The following is a 14,404-nucleotide window of genomic DNA, read 5'->3' as shown; positions in this document are numbered from 1 at the left end:
TATTTAGAGTACATCTAGCCCAAGTTGTTTGTTTTTAAAAATAATGGTCCCCGGGTCCTGGGATCGAGCCCCACGTCCGTCTCCCTGCTCAGTGGAGAGCCTGCTTCTCCCTCTCTCTCTGCCTGCCGCTCTGCCTACTTGTGCTTTCTCTCTGTGTGTCAAATAAATAAATAAAAAAAATCTTAAAAAAAAAAATAATGGTAGAAAATGCCAGTCGGGAATTGTGGTGGATGTAGCCTCTGCACTGATAATGAGTTAGTAGCCATGTATTTACCTGTATCTTTATTATCTGTTTTTTCTTACATCTTAGATTGTCCAACTGTGTCTTCAATTAAGCTGGGAAATTTTCAACCATTATTTATTTGAATGTTACCTATACTCTGTTTTCTCTTTTAAATTCTTTTCTAATCTTGATCTACTTGTGTGTTTTTTGTTTTTTTTATTTAAGATTTTATTTATTTGACAGAGAGGGACACAGCGAGAGAGGGAACACAAGCAGGGGGAGTGGGAGAGGGAGAAGCAGGCTTCCCGTGGAGCAGGGAGCCCGATGCGGGGCTCGATCCCAGGACCCTGAGATCATGACCTGAGCTGAAGGCAGACGCTTAACGACTGAGCCACCCAGGTGCCCCAATCTACTTGTGTTTTAGAGCATTGCTACTTAAAGTGTGATCTTCAGATCAATGCTGGTCTACAAACTGATTTCATTGGTCTATGATGAGTTATGGACAGAAATTTGAAGTAAGCTTTTCGAAACTTTTAATAACAACTTGATATTCTTGTGACATCCAAGCACAAGATTTTTTTTAAAAAAATTCGCTTTTATTGAATTTTACAGTTTTTGTCTGCAGTGGATTGACAATTTGAAAAATGGCTCTTCACAGGTGGTTTCAGCATTATTTTGTTAGACTTTATTCTATTCTTTATATATTTTAGCTGCTTTTACATATTTTTTCTTTATCTCTCTGACCTGAATTTTAGATCGGTTTTAAATGTCTTTCTAATTCTTTCTCTACTTGTATTGAGTCGGCTATTTAACTTTTACTGCGAATTAAAACTTATGTTTTTGATTTCTTGAGGATTTATTTAACTTGTGTATATATATTTTAAGCCTTTCTGTTGACTGAAACATCTTTATTGTATAATTTGTTCAGTAGTTGAAGAATCTGTAGTCTAATCCTGCTGTCTTTTGTTCTTTTGTTTGTGTTGACTCATTCATTGTATCTAGTATCTTTGTATGTTTTGTGAATTTTTTTTTTTAATTTGAGTAGAGTTTTTTGAAAGCTGCTGTATTGTTTGAGGCCCGTATTGAACTTATTTTCTTTCACCAATAATTTGCCTATGTTTCCCCCAGATGCCTGGGGGTATTAACAGTTTAAGAGTACTTCAAACGACATCATCATATGAGATTTATTGGATTATATATGTAGTGTGAATTTAGTCTGAGAACCTTTTTGAAGGTTACACTTTGTGGATACTGTGTTGAGAGAATTGATAAAACATTCTTGCAGTAACAAAATTACAGAGCTGGAATACAGATTAGGGTTTGCTAGGGGTTAGGGATGGTGGGGTCTGGGGTGGGTATGACTGTAAGGGGTAACAGGAGGGAGATCTTTGTGGTGCTCTTAACCTAAGGGTGTAGCCCTTTGGCATAACAGCTTTATATAGGTGTTTCCTTTTGATAAACTTTTAGAGCCTATCCTGAGCCTGTGTAGCCATCGAAATGTAAGCCCAGTTTTCTGCAGTGGAACACATACTCTCAAGATAAAAGGTGGTTTCTGGTTTTGCTTATTCTACTTTTGTTTATGGCTTATGAGAATACTGTACTTTCTTGCTAGCTAAGCAGTTCATTGAAATAGATTTTTCCACTAACTTTTAAAAGTAACCTCTAAGAGTATCAAGGTATCTAGTCTGCCATACTGCTGGAAATCAGTGTCCCCATCTATCTACAATTTTGTTTATTATAAAGTATGTTGCTATTTTGCACCTCAGCTTTCTTATATTTTTGTTATTATAATAGGCATTTTTCTTTATCTCCTTGGTCTGTCAGACTTACTGTGTAGGCCCATCACAGTCTATGCCCTGTTATGTTTTCTAATCTCTTTTCCCCCTGTTCTTTCACTAGCCGTATTATGGTTTATTAAAGACATCGTGTATTGTAGTTATCATTCTTTTACTCATGTCATTCCATCCCGCTTAAATGCTATCTCTTCTTTTGACTCCAACTGCTTCTTCTAGCACTGTTGGCATTTTGGGCTGAATAATTCATTTCTTTGGGGGCTCTCCTGTGCATTGTAGGATGTTAGCAGCATCCCTGTCCTCTGCCCATTAGATGCAACTAGTGACTTCCATTTGTGATAACCAGAAGTGTTCCAGACATTGCCAAAGGTCCTTTGAAGGGGGTGATGCCTCCCAGAGTTGAGAACCACTGTCCTAGCCCTATTTTAATTTGGTCTCAGTTGAAGAGTCTTCCCTGATTATTTGTGCCTGTGGCTTTTAGCTTTCGGATTTTTTGGTAGTACATATTGTCCTGATTGTACACTTGCCTCTTTTTACATTTGGTTGTGAATTTCTTTCTCTCTCTCCCTTCCTCCCTGCCTTCTGTGTGTGTGTGTGTGTGTGTGTTTCTTTGTCTTATTTGACCAAGTTTTAGAGTGTAAGGAGCATATATTTTACTTTTTTATTTGCTGTTTTGATCCATTCAATAACATATTAGTAGTTTTAAATATATCAATTGCTTGCCTTTTTCCTGTTTTTCTATTTTTTATATGATAGCAATAGGGGCTTAGGAAATTGAATCACTCTAGAAAATGTGGAGAACTTTGAGGTGTTCCAAATTATGAGACTTACAGACAATAGAGTTAATACCAATGTAGCAATGGTTTGTATACCCAGTAATAGCTCTGGAAAACTCAAGACAATGAAAGATAGTTGTAAAGATATAAGAAAGATGTAATTTCTGTTAGATGTATCCATTATATAAGTAACCAGAAAAATGTGCAATAGAGTAGAAAAAAATTGAGAATTATAGAAAGTGGAAGGATTTGTAGAAGCGTGAAGTACGAATGATTAGTTCTACAGAGTGATGTGAACAAAGTAATCAATATGTCAGGGTAAATTGTTAGGAATGATGGATGTAGCATCTGGCTAGGAGTGACTTGTATAAAGCTGACAAATGTGATATGTGAATGTTAGTAAGTTGAAAACAAGTTGGGCACAGAGAGGTTAGCTTCTTATTACCAACTAAAGAGAAACCTACATGTTTTGACCCAGTTGGGAAAGATACAGCTCAGTTATAGATTCCCCCCACCTTTTTTTTAATTACGAGCAAATTCTAAGTAAAAATGTAAATTGAAGCTTGAATCTAATTACTTTTATAAGGTGCTTTTCCTCATCTAGGCCAAAATCTTCATGTAAAGTAATCATAAGTAGGGCATCTGGGTGGTTCAGTTGGTTAAGCATTTGCCTTCGACTCAGGTCAGGCTCCCAGGGCCCTAGGATCGAGTCCTGCGAGTCCTGTGTCAGGCTCCCTGCTCAGTGGGGAGCCTGCTTCTTCCTCTCCCTCTGCCCTCCACTTGTGCTCTCTCTCTCTCACTCTCTATCTCAAATAAATAAAATCTTAAAAAAGAAAGAAAAGTAATCGTAAGTATAGTATGTGTTCATTGTAGAAAAATTAGAAAGTAATGAAAAGTATGGGGAAAGTGAAAGTTAGTTACAGTTCCCAAAGCCTAAACCACTATTACCATTTAGATTAGTTCCATTCTCTTGAATTTTATATGATTTCAGTCTGTCTCTGGATATAGATATATGATGTGCCTATGTGTATGTAAAAATATATACTGTGTATACATATATGTATGTGTTGGTATCTATATTTATATAAAATAGGGGTTATTTTATATGAAATGTTTTATAGCCTGTTCATTTAATATTATGAACACTTCTCCATATCAGTAAAATTCTAAAGTGTGATATTTAGTGACTACATAGTATTCTATTCTGAGATTATCCCTAAATTTATTTAAACATTTACTTAAACATTTAGGTTTTCTTTCACACATACACAAATCTGTGTACATGTACCAGTAATTTGCAGTGAACCACCCTCATGAGAAATTTTGAGTGCATCTCCCATTTTCTTTGAAGAGTTGTAACCTCCAGTTACAATTTGCCCTACAAAATTCATTTTACCTGTCTTCCTTAGTAAGAACAACCCCAGTATTATAGCTGGGCATTATTACCAATGTTGGAGACTACATTTCCTATCCTCCCAGATGGTTAGGTGTGGCCAAAGGATAAAGCTATGGTTTATAAGCTGTAGGCTGAAATAACACAGGAGAGTTAGAAGGCAGCAAGGTGGGCCTTTTCCTCCCCTTTCTTTTTTTTTTTTTTTTTTAAAGATTTTATTTATTTATTTGAGAGAGAGAGAATGAGAGAGAGCAAGCACATGAGAGGGGGGAGGGTCAGAGGGAGAAGCAGACTCCCTGCTGAGCAGGGAGCCCGATGCGGGACTCGATCCAGGGACTCCAGGATCATGACCTGAGCCGAAGGCAGTCGCTTAACCAACTGAGCCACCCAGGCGCCCCCCTCCCCTTTCTTTTTCTGCTACCTGCAACGTGTATGTATTAGCAAGAGTGCCCATAGTCCTGGAGTATGAGGCAACTTGGAGTAGAAACAGTATGTAGTAGAGCAGAAAGATGGAAAGAACTTAGGTCCTCAATATTTGGAGCTGCCGCATCAGCTTTTGATTGTCTGTTTCTGGACATTTACATGGGGAGAGTTCTCTCCCTTTTTTTTCCCTCTTAAGTCTTTATATTATTATAACTTAAGAACATTTTTTGGCTTGGGAAGGATATGACCTAATTCTATCTGATAAAGGATACCATTGTTTAATACTCTATGTAGTAATGTAATAGGTCAAATATAAGGAAACATGCATTGTGTCATGGTAGATTTTGGATCTACTTTAATCTACTTTAAGATCTACAAAAATCTTAAAATCTGCAAAAATCTAAGACTGGAGACAGATTAATTGGTATTGAAAGGAAGGTACTTAAAATGGTACATAATTTTTGGATGTTTTTGTTAGCTATATTGCTGAATTTTGTTCTCAAGTGCTTTTAATAATTATCACAAATATTATTTCAGAAAACACTTGGTAGCTTTTAGGCAAAAGCAAACAAACAAAATCCCCCCCAAAACCCCAAAACAGAAACAACCCACAAAACCAACCCATAAACCATTGAGGATTGTATATTGTATCTGAATAATCCCTTCAAGCCCTATGAATTTTTAATATTAAATATCTTGGCTAGTCACTTTGACAAAGTCAGCTCAAAAATGTGACTTTTAATGTTCTCTTACTAACTTTATTGGAAGAATTTTGAAAAAATGAAAAAATTTTTTGTTACTGTAGACTTTTTTTAGTATTGATTCTAAGAAAGTTGTTCATGGCTTTAGTGAAATGAGTGAAGGATACACATTTAAAAAATTAATAAACTTTTTTTTGAGCAGTGTTAGGTTTATAGAAAAATTGAGCAGAAAGTACAGAGTTCCCACATACCCCTTTCAAGAATATACATTTTTTTTCCAGGGTATTCCACTGCATATAATATTACACACATTACAGAAGACTTTACATCTCTGAACCAAATTTGTACTATTTTATAAGAGGAAAACCATACACTACTAAAAATCATTATATTCTAATCTTAGGTTTCCCCATCCTCAGCACTAGTAACATTTTAGGACAGATAATTCTTTGTGGGGTTCTTGTCTATGCATTATAGGTGTTTAGCAGCATCCCTGATTTCTACCCACTAGATGCCAATAATATTGCCCAGTTATGACAACCAAAAATGTATGCAAACATTGCCAGATGTCCCTTGGGATGCAAATTGTTCCCCAGTTGAGAACCATTGCTCTAACCAATTTATGATGTTTTAGGATTTGCTATATTTTTTAGGTTGAGTTCAGATTTAAGGGGTCTGTAGTTTGAGGAACCTTTACACAGAAGTTGTGTAGATAAAGTTAGAATCTTCCCTTACACTTGGGGACCGTAGACAATCTTCTCTTCAAATGTACTATATTGTTTGAATTTATCTGTAATGCGTAAAAAAAACCCACTTTAGAGTTCTTATTTCTGTGTGAAAGGCTATCATAGTTTGGGATCTACTATTTATGGATTTCGGGAGTACTATACTGTGGGTAGATACAAACTTTAAATGTGCAACGAAGACTGATTGATGAGGTCAATTGTGTTTTGATTCTTTGTGGTGCTCTAATTAGATTGTCATTATATTCAAATTGTAACAGTTAAGTGATCTCATGTATTCTATCAAGGACTTTGAGCTTCTCAAATTGAGGATAGCATTAGATGTCAGCCAATCACTTTGTCCTTCAAAGTTTTTGCCTTTATATCTGAAATCCTGCCAATTGTAACAGCTTGTGTGTCAGTTCCAATAGAGGAAACTAGCCTCTGTTAGCTTGTACTTCATCCACTAAAGACTTCTAAAAACTTTATGTAGTTTACAACTAATAATGTCCACTTCCCACTGCTACTTTGTACAATTACAAAACCTTGTTCACTAGCGATGAAATCTCATCTGTAATAATTAAGGTTATTCTTATTGTTCTATCTCTGCAGAAAATTTCCAAAGACTTGGTGAAGATAGGAAAACTATCAGAAAGGCAGTGGCACAATTATCCTGTAAGTATTGCTTTGAAAAAGAAGTGTAAGTTAAGAATATTTTAAGTATCCAGTTGTTTGGGGGAAAATATGTTAGGCAAAGATATTATATGTAAAATACAGAGCAGGATATATTATAATCACATTAATAATTTATATGAACTAATCCAATACAGTCCTTTAAAAATTGAAAATGTGTTATTATGTATTGAGATGAGGATTTTACCAATAGCATTGAAAAATATTTCTAATTCTAACAAGGATTGATCTAGTTTATGTACATTTGCTTATTTAAAACTATCAGAATCCAAAAAATCATTGTAGTCTTGTAGGCTTGTGATTTGTTTGGGTGACTTATTGTTTAGGTTATTTTGCAGAATTATTTATTTGCTGATTTATTTATGTATTTCATTATTTATTTATTTGATTATTTAGTAAATTATTTATCTGATGAATTATTAATACATCTTCATGACATGCTTTAAATTATTTATAACTTAATTTTGAGTTTATTGCTTTTAGAGCCTGCATTGTTACTGACTAGTTTTGATTTTTTCTTTGCGGTTCTTTAAAATTAAAGTATTAGCTCTAAGGCAAAAGTGTATTCATTGCAGTGCCCATGGATTTTTTTTTCTTTTTTTTTCTTAGTAATTTGTGGTAGAGATGAAATTTCAGTTATGCTTTGTTTAGTTCTAAATTTACCTGTTTAGGGTTACTGATGATAGAATGTTTATGTATTATGTGCATACTCATTGTAGAGTCACTTATGAATTAATGATATAGCCTATAGTATGTAAACTGAGATTGAACATGTAAACCTCAGTCCACATTATACTTTGTTTCTCTAAAGGGCAGGTCTGCATTTCTTACTTGCTTTAGAATAACTAACAGAGTCTTGTTATTTTATTTTAGAGGCAAATCTATTTTACTACTGGGATATATATGGGAAAGTTCAGAGAAATGAAGTCCAACTTAGATTTGGATCCCTGAGATATAAATTTGATGTAGCCTTTATTTTTTAAAATTCTCATTATATGTGTATTTGGCAAATAGCATGATGTTGATATAAATTTTTATACCAGTCATAGTGACATATTTAATATCATCATATCCCTTATGGAAAGTTTTATACAACTTTATTTTAATGAACTAAAATGGACAAGGGCTTTTATAAATGAAAGCTATAATTTCTCTGACTTTAGCTAATAATTCTCTTATGTAAAGTTTCTATTTTTAACCAAATAAGGTATTTTTTCTTTCATCTGATTCTATTTCATAAGATAGTGCAGTTATTAGTGCTCTGTCATTGAATGGGTTTAATGAATAGGTTAAGTAGTTGGGTAAAAGAATGTCATATGCACAACTTAGTCTTCTGTGTTTGCTTGCAGTGAATTACTGTGTACTTTACAGTTTTAACATTTCAGAGAGAGACAGCATTGTACAATTCAAGTTAGGATGCTGTTTCTTGATTTGATTTGATTTGATTTAATTTTTTTTTTTTTTTTTGAGAGAGCGTGAGCAAGGGGCGGGATGTAGTAAGAGGAGCAGAGGGAAAAGGAGAGAGAATCTTAAGCAGGCTCCACACCCAGAGCGGAGCCTGATGCGAAGCTCAGTTTCACAGCCCTCAGATCATGACCTGAGCTGAAATCAAGAGTCAGACGCTTAACTGACTGAGCCAAAAGGCACCCCAGGATGCTGTTGAAATATGGTGAAAATGGCCTCTGTAGACAGGTTTTACTATGGAATGTAAATTATGCATATATATATATATATATATATATATATACCCACATTTCTTATTTTGAAATATTGAATATATGAATGTTTAATTGGAATATTGCTTTAGCGTCTTCATATGTTTGCTTTAAAGGAAGTGGTTTCATTTGATTTATATACATGGATTTAAAAATGTGTGTATTATACATATCTGTGACTTCTGTTTTGGAGATGAACAACCACAAATACTGTCAGATACAGAATTTTATTTCAAAATGTGCTTCAGTATGCCAATGTGGACTTCTTTTGAAGAAAAAAGCTGCCTTCTCCAATGTTGAATAAGATCTTACTATGTTAGTTGTCACAATAATATGCCCAGCCACACTATTAATATGTATTTGTGGAGTATTAGCTGTGTTATCCAAGTGGTCTTCATTGGAAGACAAACATATGTGCATGCACACACATACACATATGCACACATATGGGAAATTTTCTCCTGACATCAAAACAATTTTTTAGGACTTGTTTTTGGAAGGAGACATCAGTGGAGATTTTCATAGTAATAGCTAGCATTTATTGAGCACTTATTATGTGCAGGTACAGTGCTTATATGTTTTATATGGATTATTTTTCTTCACAGTGAGATAAATACAGTTACTGTCTTCATTTTATGAATGAGGAAACAGAAACTTGGAGATGTTAAGTAACTTGCTCATTGCCACACACATGGCAGTAAGTGATGCCGCTGGGATTAGGACTCATTGAGTCTGACTCTCAAAGGTCTTTCTTAGCCCATTACAGTTTTGCATGTGTAGTTGGTATTAACCAGTTTTGGGTGGTTTGTTTTTTTTTTTTGCTTTTTTGTTTTTGAGAATGTAGTTCTTTATTTCTGATAGGTTTAACTTGCTAAGTGTATTCACTTTGTGTTATACTTGGTCATCTTTTCTAAACAGTAGGCAGTACTTGAGCTTCTTGAATTTTCTGACTTGATTCTTCTTGTAATCCCATATAGTGGATCAGAATTACATAAAAAGAATTTGTGCCTCAGGGAGATTGTATGGTTTGCCTGGTGGATGTCCAACATTCAGATCTTTGGACTCCTAAGCCCAAGGCCATTTCCAGGGCTCTGTTAGGTCAAGTCTGATTTCCTTATAAAAATAATGGTATTATCAGGGTTAGACACATATTGTTAAAAGAATGATTAAGAGTCTGATGCCTGAGCTTTTATAGAAATGGCCACAAATGTACTATTAAATTAACTCTAAATATAGTGTTTAATATACAGTTAAGTATTTTAACATGTGTGTAAAAAAGATGAGAAAATAGCCAATTGTAATTTTAAACACTTAAATGTAATTATTTAAAAGATTTTGTAGAGCCTCCAGGAGTAAGGAAAAATGTTGTGAATTTGGTGTGAGGCTAAGAGAATGGGATCTTTATATTCTGTTTGCTACCTGAAGACAAAGATAAGCCTTTATCATCCTGGGTCTGAAGTACACAAACATCAGAAAACAGAGGAGCTAGGGTTAGCGGAAGAGTTGGGGTGATGGTGGTGTGAGTGCCGTGGGTAGCTGCATTTGTATGAACAGCAAGGTATTGTGTGAATCAAAGGTTTTAAGTTAGAGTTTCCAAGTAAATAATAAGTTACATCATAAAATCCTCAAAATCTGTGATTTAGGTAATATGAAATACTGTAATAGCTAGGATGGCCATATAATTTATCTTCCAATTCAGGACACACTATTACTAGTGTGATAGCAATATCTCACCTGTCTATGAGTAATTCCTAATACCCTTCTATAACATATATTTAAGAGGAATCTTAATTCACGTACAATATCTTTAAAAATACTTGATTTTGTGATAAAACTGACTTCTTTTGCCAGTATTTGTATGTTTTTGTTAGGCAACCAAGGCAGTTTGTGGCTATGACTTTTATCAAGCGTGACTGATGTTTCACAGCTTTTGGAGCCTATTTTCAAGGTGAAAGTAAAGAGGTATTACAATTGGGAACAGAAAGATGGGGATGGCAAAGTTGCTCATGGTATAGTAGAGAGTTCTAAAATTTCTCTTCATATCATACATTGTAGGATTTTCTGTGCTCATTTTTGCCTTCTAAATCTTTTAATTGGTGGCATATTTAACGTTGTACTGAAAACTAATCCTATTTGTTCTACTTTCCAAATATAAATTTTATGTTGGATGATCCAGTGTTTTCCCCATCCCCCCAAAAACTCCATGTTATATATCATATATGTATCAATATGTTGGCAGTTTTGCCAAAATATTTTTAAAAACAAGTGTTTTTCCTTGGTGAAATTTTGTATGGGAAAACAGGAATCTCTAGAAAAGGTGTTTTTTTTTTTTTTTTGTAGTTTTCTTTTTAATTCCCTCTTGACAGGTATTTATCTAAAATGACATATTACATCATTAAAGTCATAATTAGATTATTAAGGTTCCAGTTTATTTGCCTCTAGAGCATTAGATGATTTGTTAAGTTGAACTAAGTAACCACACTGACATATTTGTGTTTGATTGTACAGTAAAAAGAAAAAATTCTTCTGTAATAATTCTTACTCATTCATACGTATAATATCAGAACTCTTTTTGTTCAGAAAGGCCTGTTATGCTTGGTAACAAAGGAAGAGCGTCCTTATATTCTACCTTGAGTTTGTCACAGTATAAAGTACTTCATAAAATACTATTATGGTTGTAAGAGTAGTAACATTACTTATATGTTGGCTCTGAGAGTAGCTCCTTTATAATTATGACAAGTGAAAGTACAGCCAAAGGTCATGTTAAACACAAAATTTCTTTCACACCTCTTCTGTTTTGTGGATAGCATGTGAAGTACTGTGGGTCCCTGCACTGATATTTTAAGAGAACAACCCAAGGTTGTTCCTGTGGAAGTGTTTCAAATACCTTTCTCCCTAATCTCCCGTGCAGTTGCTAAATTTGGCATGAATGTATATTTGAATCCTGGACTAATTAAATAGAACCTTATTAAATTTAGAGTTTGCAAAATAAAAAATGGGACTCATACAGTAAGGATTTCTTGGGGCACTAAATAATACTGACATATGAGTCTTTAATAATACTGAATATTATAAATGCAGTATCTCGGTGTTGATGTTGCTCAGTGAAACAATGAACACCGACCAACATAGCAACAACAAAAACAAAGTAAAATCCACACTAAGGAAATTATGTAAGCATGGCATGTCTATACATATACACTTTATTGATTATATTCTATTTTTGACTTTAATTTGGCTAAGTAAGAGTTGGACTATTAAAAAGATATATAGGAAAGCTTTCTATTAAAATTACATAAAGAGGATATACATATGATCTAGGGTGGTTATCAAATCTCTTTAGTCATTCTCTTTACACAATACCAAAAAATATAGGTCACAGGATGTTTGGAAGAGGATAAAATTGGCAAGTTTCAATTTTTTGTATAATTGATAAGTGTTTATGTTTTTGAAACACTTTTTTCTATTGTTTTTCCCACTATAGTATGCTCTTTGCTCTAAGACTTCTAGAGTTATGATTTCTAAATAAGAGTGTGCTGCCTCAAAAGGGGAGTTTTGGAAATTATGCTTTTGTTTGTCACAATACTGTGGGAATGTTTTTGGTATTTAATGGATGTAGCTCAGGGATGCTACGTATCCTAAAATGTATGGGGCAGTCTCAGACTATAAAAGATTTTCCTGAGTACCATGTAACTTTTCAATGTCTGCTTGCTTAAATTTTTTTCAAAGATAAAGTAGTAATACTTTAATGTATAATAATACTGACAACTTTTTGTAAGATGTTACATGAAGAATCTTATACTTGAGGGGAAATTTGTGTGGAGGGGAAGTTTAAGGAGAATAAAGAAATCCTCTCAAAATTCTGTGTAATTTACTTCACACATTCTTTCCACATCCTGATTTATATATAGCATTTCTAACTAGAAATTTAGCTGAAAAGTTTTCAGTTCAGTAATGCAATTTACTGGAGGCTCAAGAATACTGATTGCAAATATGTAATAAGATGTTTAAGACTTTTGTAACAACAAACTGAATTTTAAATTAATGGAACTCATTGAATTTTATTAGTTGATAAAGATTGTTTAAAGATATTTCATAATTGCCATCCTAATTAAAATTTCATTTTTTAGAATAATGATAATATGTTGTTAAAATTATATTTTAAAATCATTTATTTTTATGTTGCCTGGTGTTCAGTAGTACTATGATAACCATTCCAGGAGTTTATTATATAACTTCTCTGTAACTTCTTGTAATACATACTCTATTTACTATTTTTTATTTTAGGAGGATGTAGTCTCTATTATATATATTTTTTAAATTTTATTTTATTATGTTAATCACCATACATTACATCATTAGTTTTTGATGTAGTGTTCCATGATTCATTGTTTGTGTATAACACCCAGTGCTCCAAGTACTAGAGACTTAATGTATGCATGCCTTGACAATGTGGTGGTATTACTGGGATATATTGTAATCACACTGTACCATGTCTTCGCATAGGTAATTGTTTGACACTGCACTTAAAAATAAAACCCAGGTCAGTTGCACTAACACCATATTTCATAATTTTTTCCATTTGAACAGTATGTAATTTGTATTGGCATTTTAATCTTTATTTCATTTAAGCTTCTATCTTTATCTTCACATTAAATGAATTTTTGTCTGTAATCACTTAACACTAATTTTTATTCTAGAGTTCTGCTATACTGCTCCTTTTTTCATTTTCTTGTACTTCTTATGGAGAATGACTTCTTTTGTCTCTTAGATCTAAATTTATTTATTATATATAGGTGCAAATACGTGACTTTTATTCTCCCTTCTTAAGTAGCTATGCCTAAGCATTTATTTAATGAAGTAAGTATTTTGATATAAATTACTTCTATTTTTCATTAATATTATGGTTAGGGAATTAATATTGGTTTAAAAAGAACATTCTATGTGTAGTTAGATTTTATTATCTCTGAACTTCATTTCAGGATAGTACAGAGAACTAAAGGGGCATTGGATCTGGTGGGACTGAGAACCATTGTTGTAGAAATGTGTGCTTATTCCTCCTAGCTGTTCCAACTCATGTGCTTAAAGAATACTTCCAGATTAAATTGGAGCTTCTATCAAAACTAACAATTCATGTAGAATTAAATACTTCAGCATTGAACACTCTTCTAGTAAGGAATATAGGGACTTACTCTGATTTCTTTGATAGTTTTGTAAATGAAAATTAACTGCATAGGAAGTATATGTAATAATGGAGTCAAAAAAGGAGATTTTATTTTGTCCATAAGACAACCAGATAGAGTGGGCACAGTTTTTCACTTAAAATTTGAAAAATAACTAATGCTAATTAATCAGTTTGGGGGGGATTCTAAAATTGATGAGTGATATAATAATTTAGAACCATTTTGAACTGTTGTTTATATCTCTAAATCAGTCTCTCACTTCATAGAAACTATACTGTTATATTTTGTTATTGGTTTCCTAAATGAAACCTAATTATAAAATAATCCAGTTAAACCCTTTTGTGAGTGAAAATTGTGTGTGTATGAATGCATTTTTTTTTATAGATACATGATTTTGTTTATCTTCAAAGTGACACTATTTATAATGCATATGAGCATAACTTTAGAGATGAATGTAACAGTTTGGCAGTCATTTACTGGTAGAGACTCATCTGAAGATAGCCATTGTCATGGGGTTTCCTTCCAAGCCTCACAGGCATCTTTGCCTAGGTAAAGAGTACTTGCTTCTAATTGCTTCCTCTAGTATTGTTTACTGTGGTTACTGTTTTCTTTAGCTGCTACTGCCATTTTCATTCATGGCTGTGAGGTACTGAAGTGATCTAGAAAGTCAAGGGTTGGTATCTCTGAGGTTGGATAGCTTTGCTCTGATCCTTATCTGCGATTACAAATCAATTGTCTTTTTTCTGGCTTCACTTCCTTATTATACGCACATACATCTTAGG

General features: G+C 33.5%; 1 protein-coding gene across 7 annotated transcripts in view; it reads left to right on the top strand.

Annotated features, from left to right (window-relative positions):
• TBC1D5 (TBC1 domain family member 5) overlaps positions 1–14,404 on the top strand; it is a 567,676-nt gene that overhangs the window by 45,087 nt on the left and 508,185 nt on the right. For all 7 annotated transcript variants that reach the window (XM_078072157.1, XM_078072131.1, XM_078072109.1 and 4 more), the window contains exon 2: positions 6,644–6,706. The gene's annotated coding sequence lies outside the window, so the exon portion shown is untranslated. The remainder of the gene's footprint in view (positions 1–6,643; positions 6,707–14,404) is intronic.

The sequence above is a fragment of the Halichoerus grypus genome, chromosome 1 (assembly GCF_964656455.1).
Source record: "Halichoerus grypus chromosome 1, mHalGry1.hap1.1, whole genome shotgun sequence".
Taxonomy (NCBI): domain Eukaryota; kingdom Metazoa; phylum Chordata; class Mammalia; order Carnivora; family Phocidae; genus Halichoerus; species Halichoerus grypus.
The sequence above is the reverse complement of the archived record's forward strand: the minus strand, read 5'-3'. Positions and strand labels throughout refer to the sequence as shown.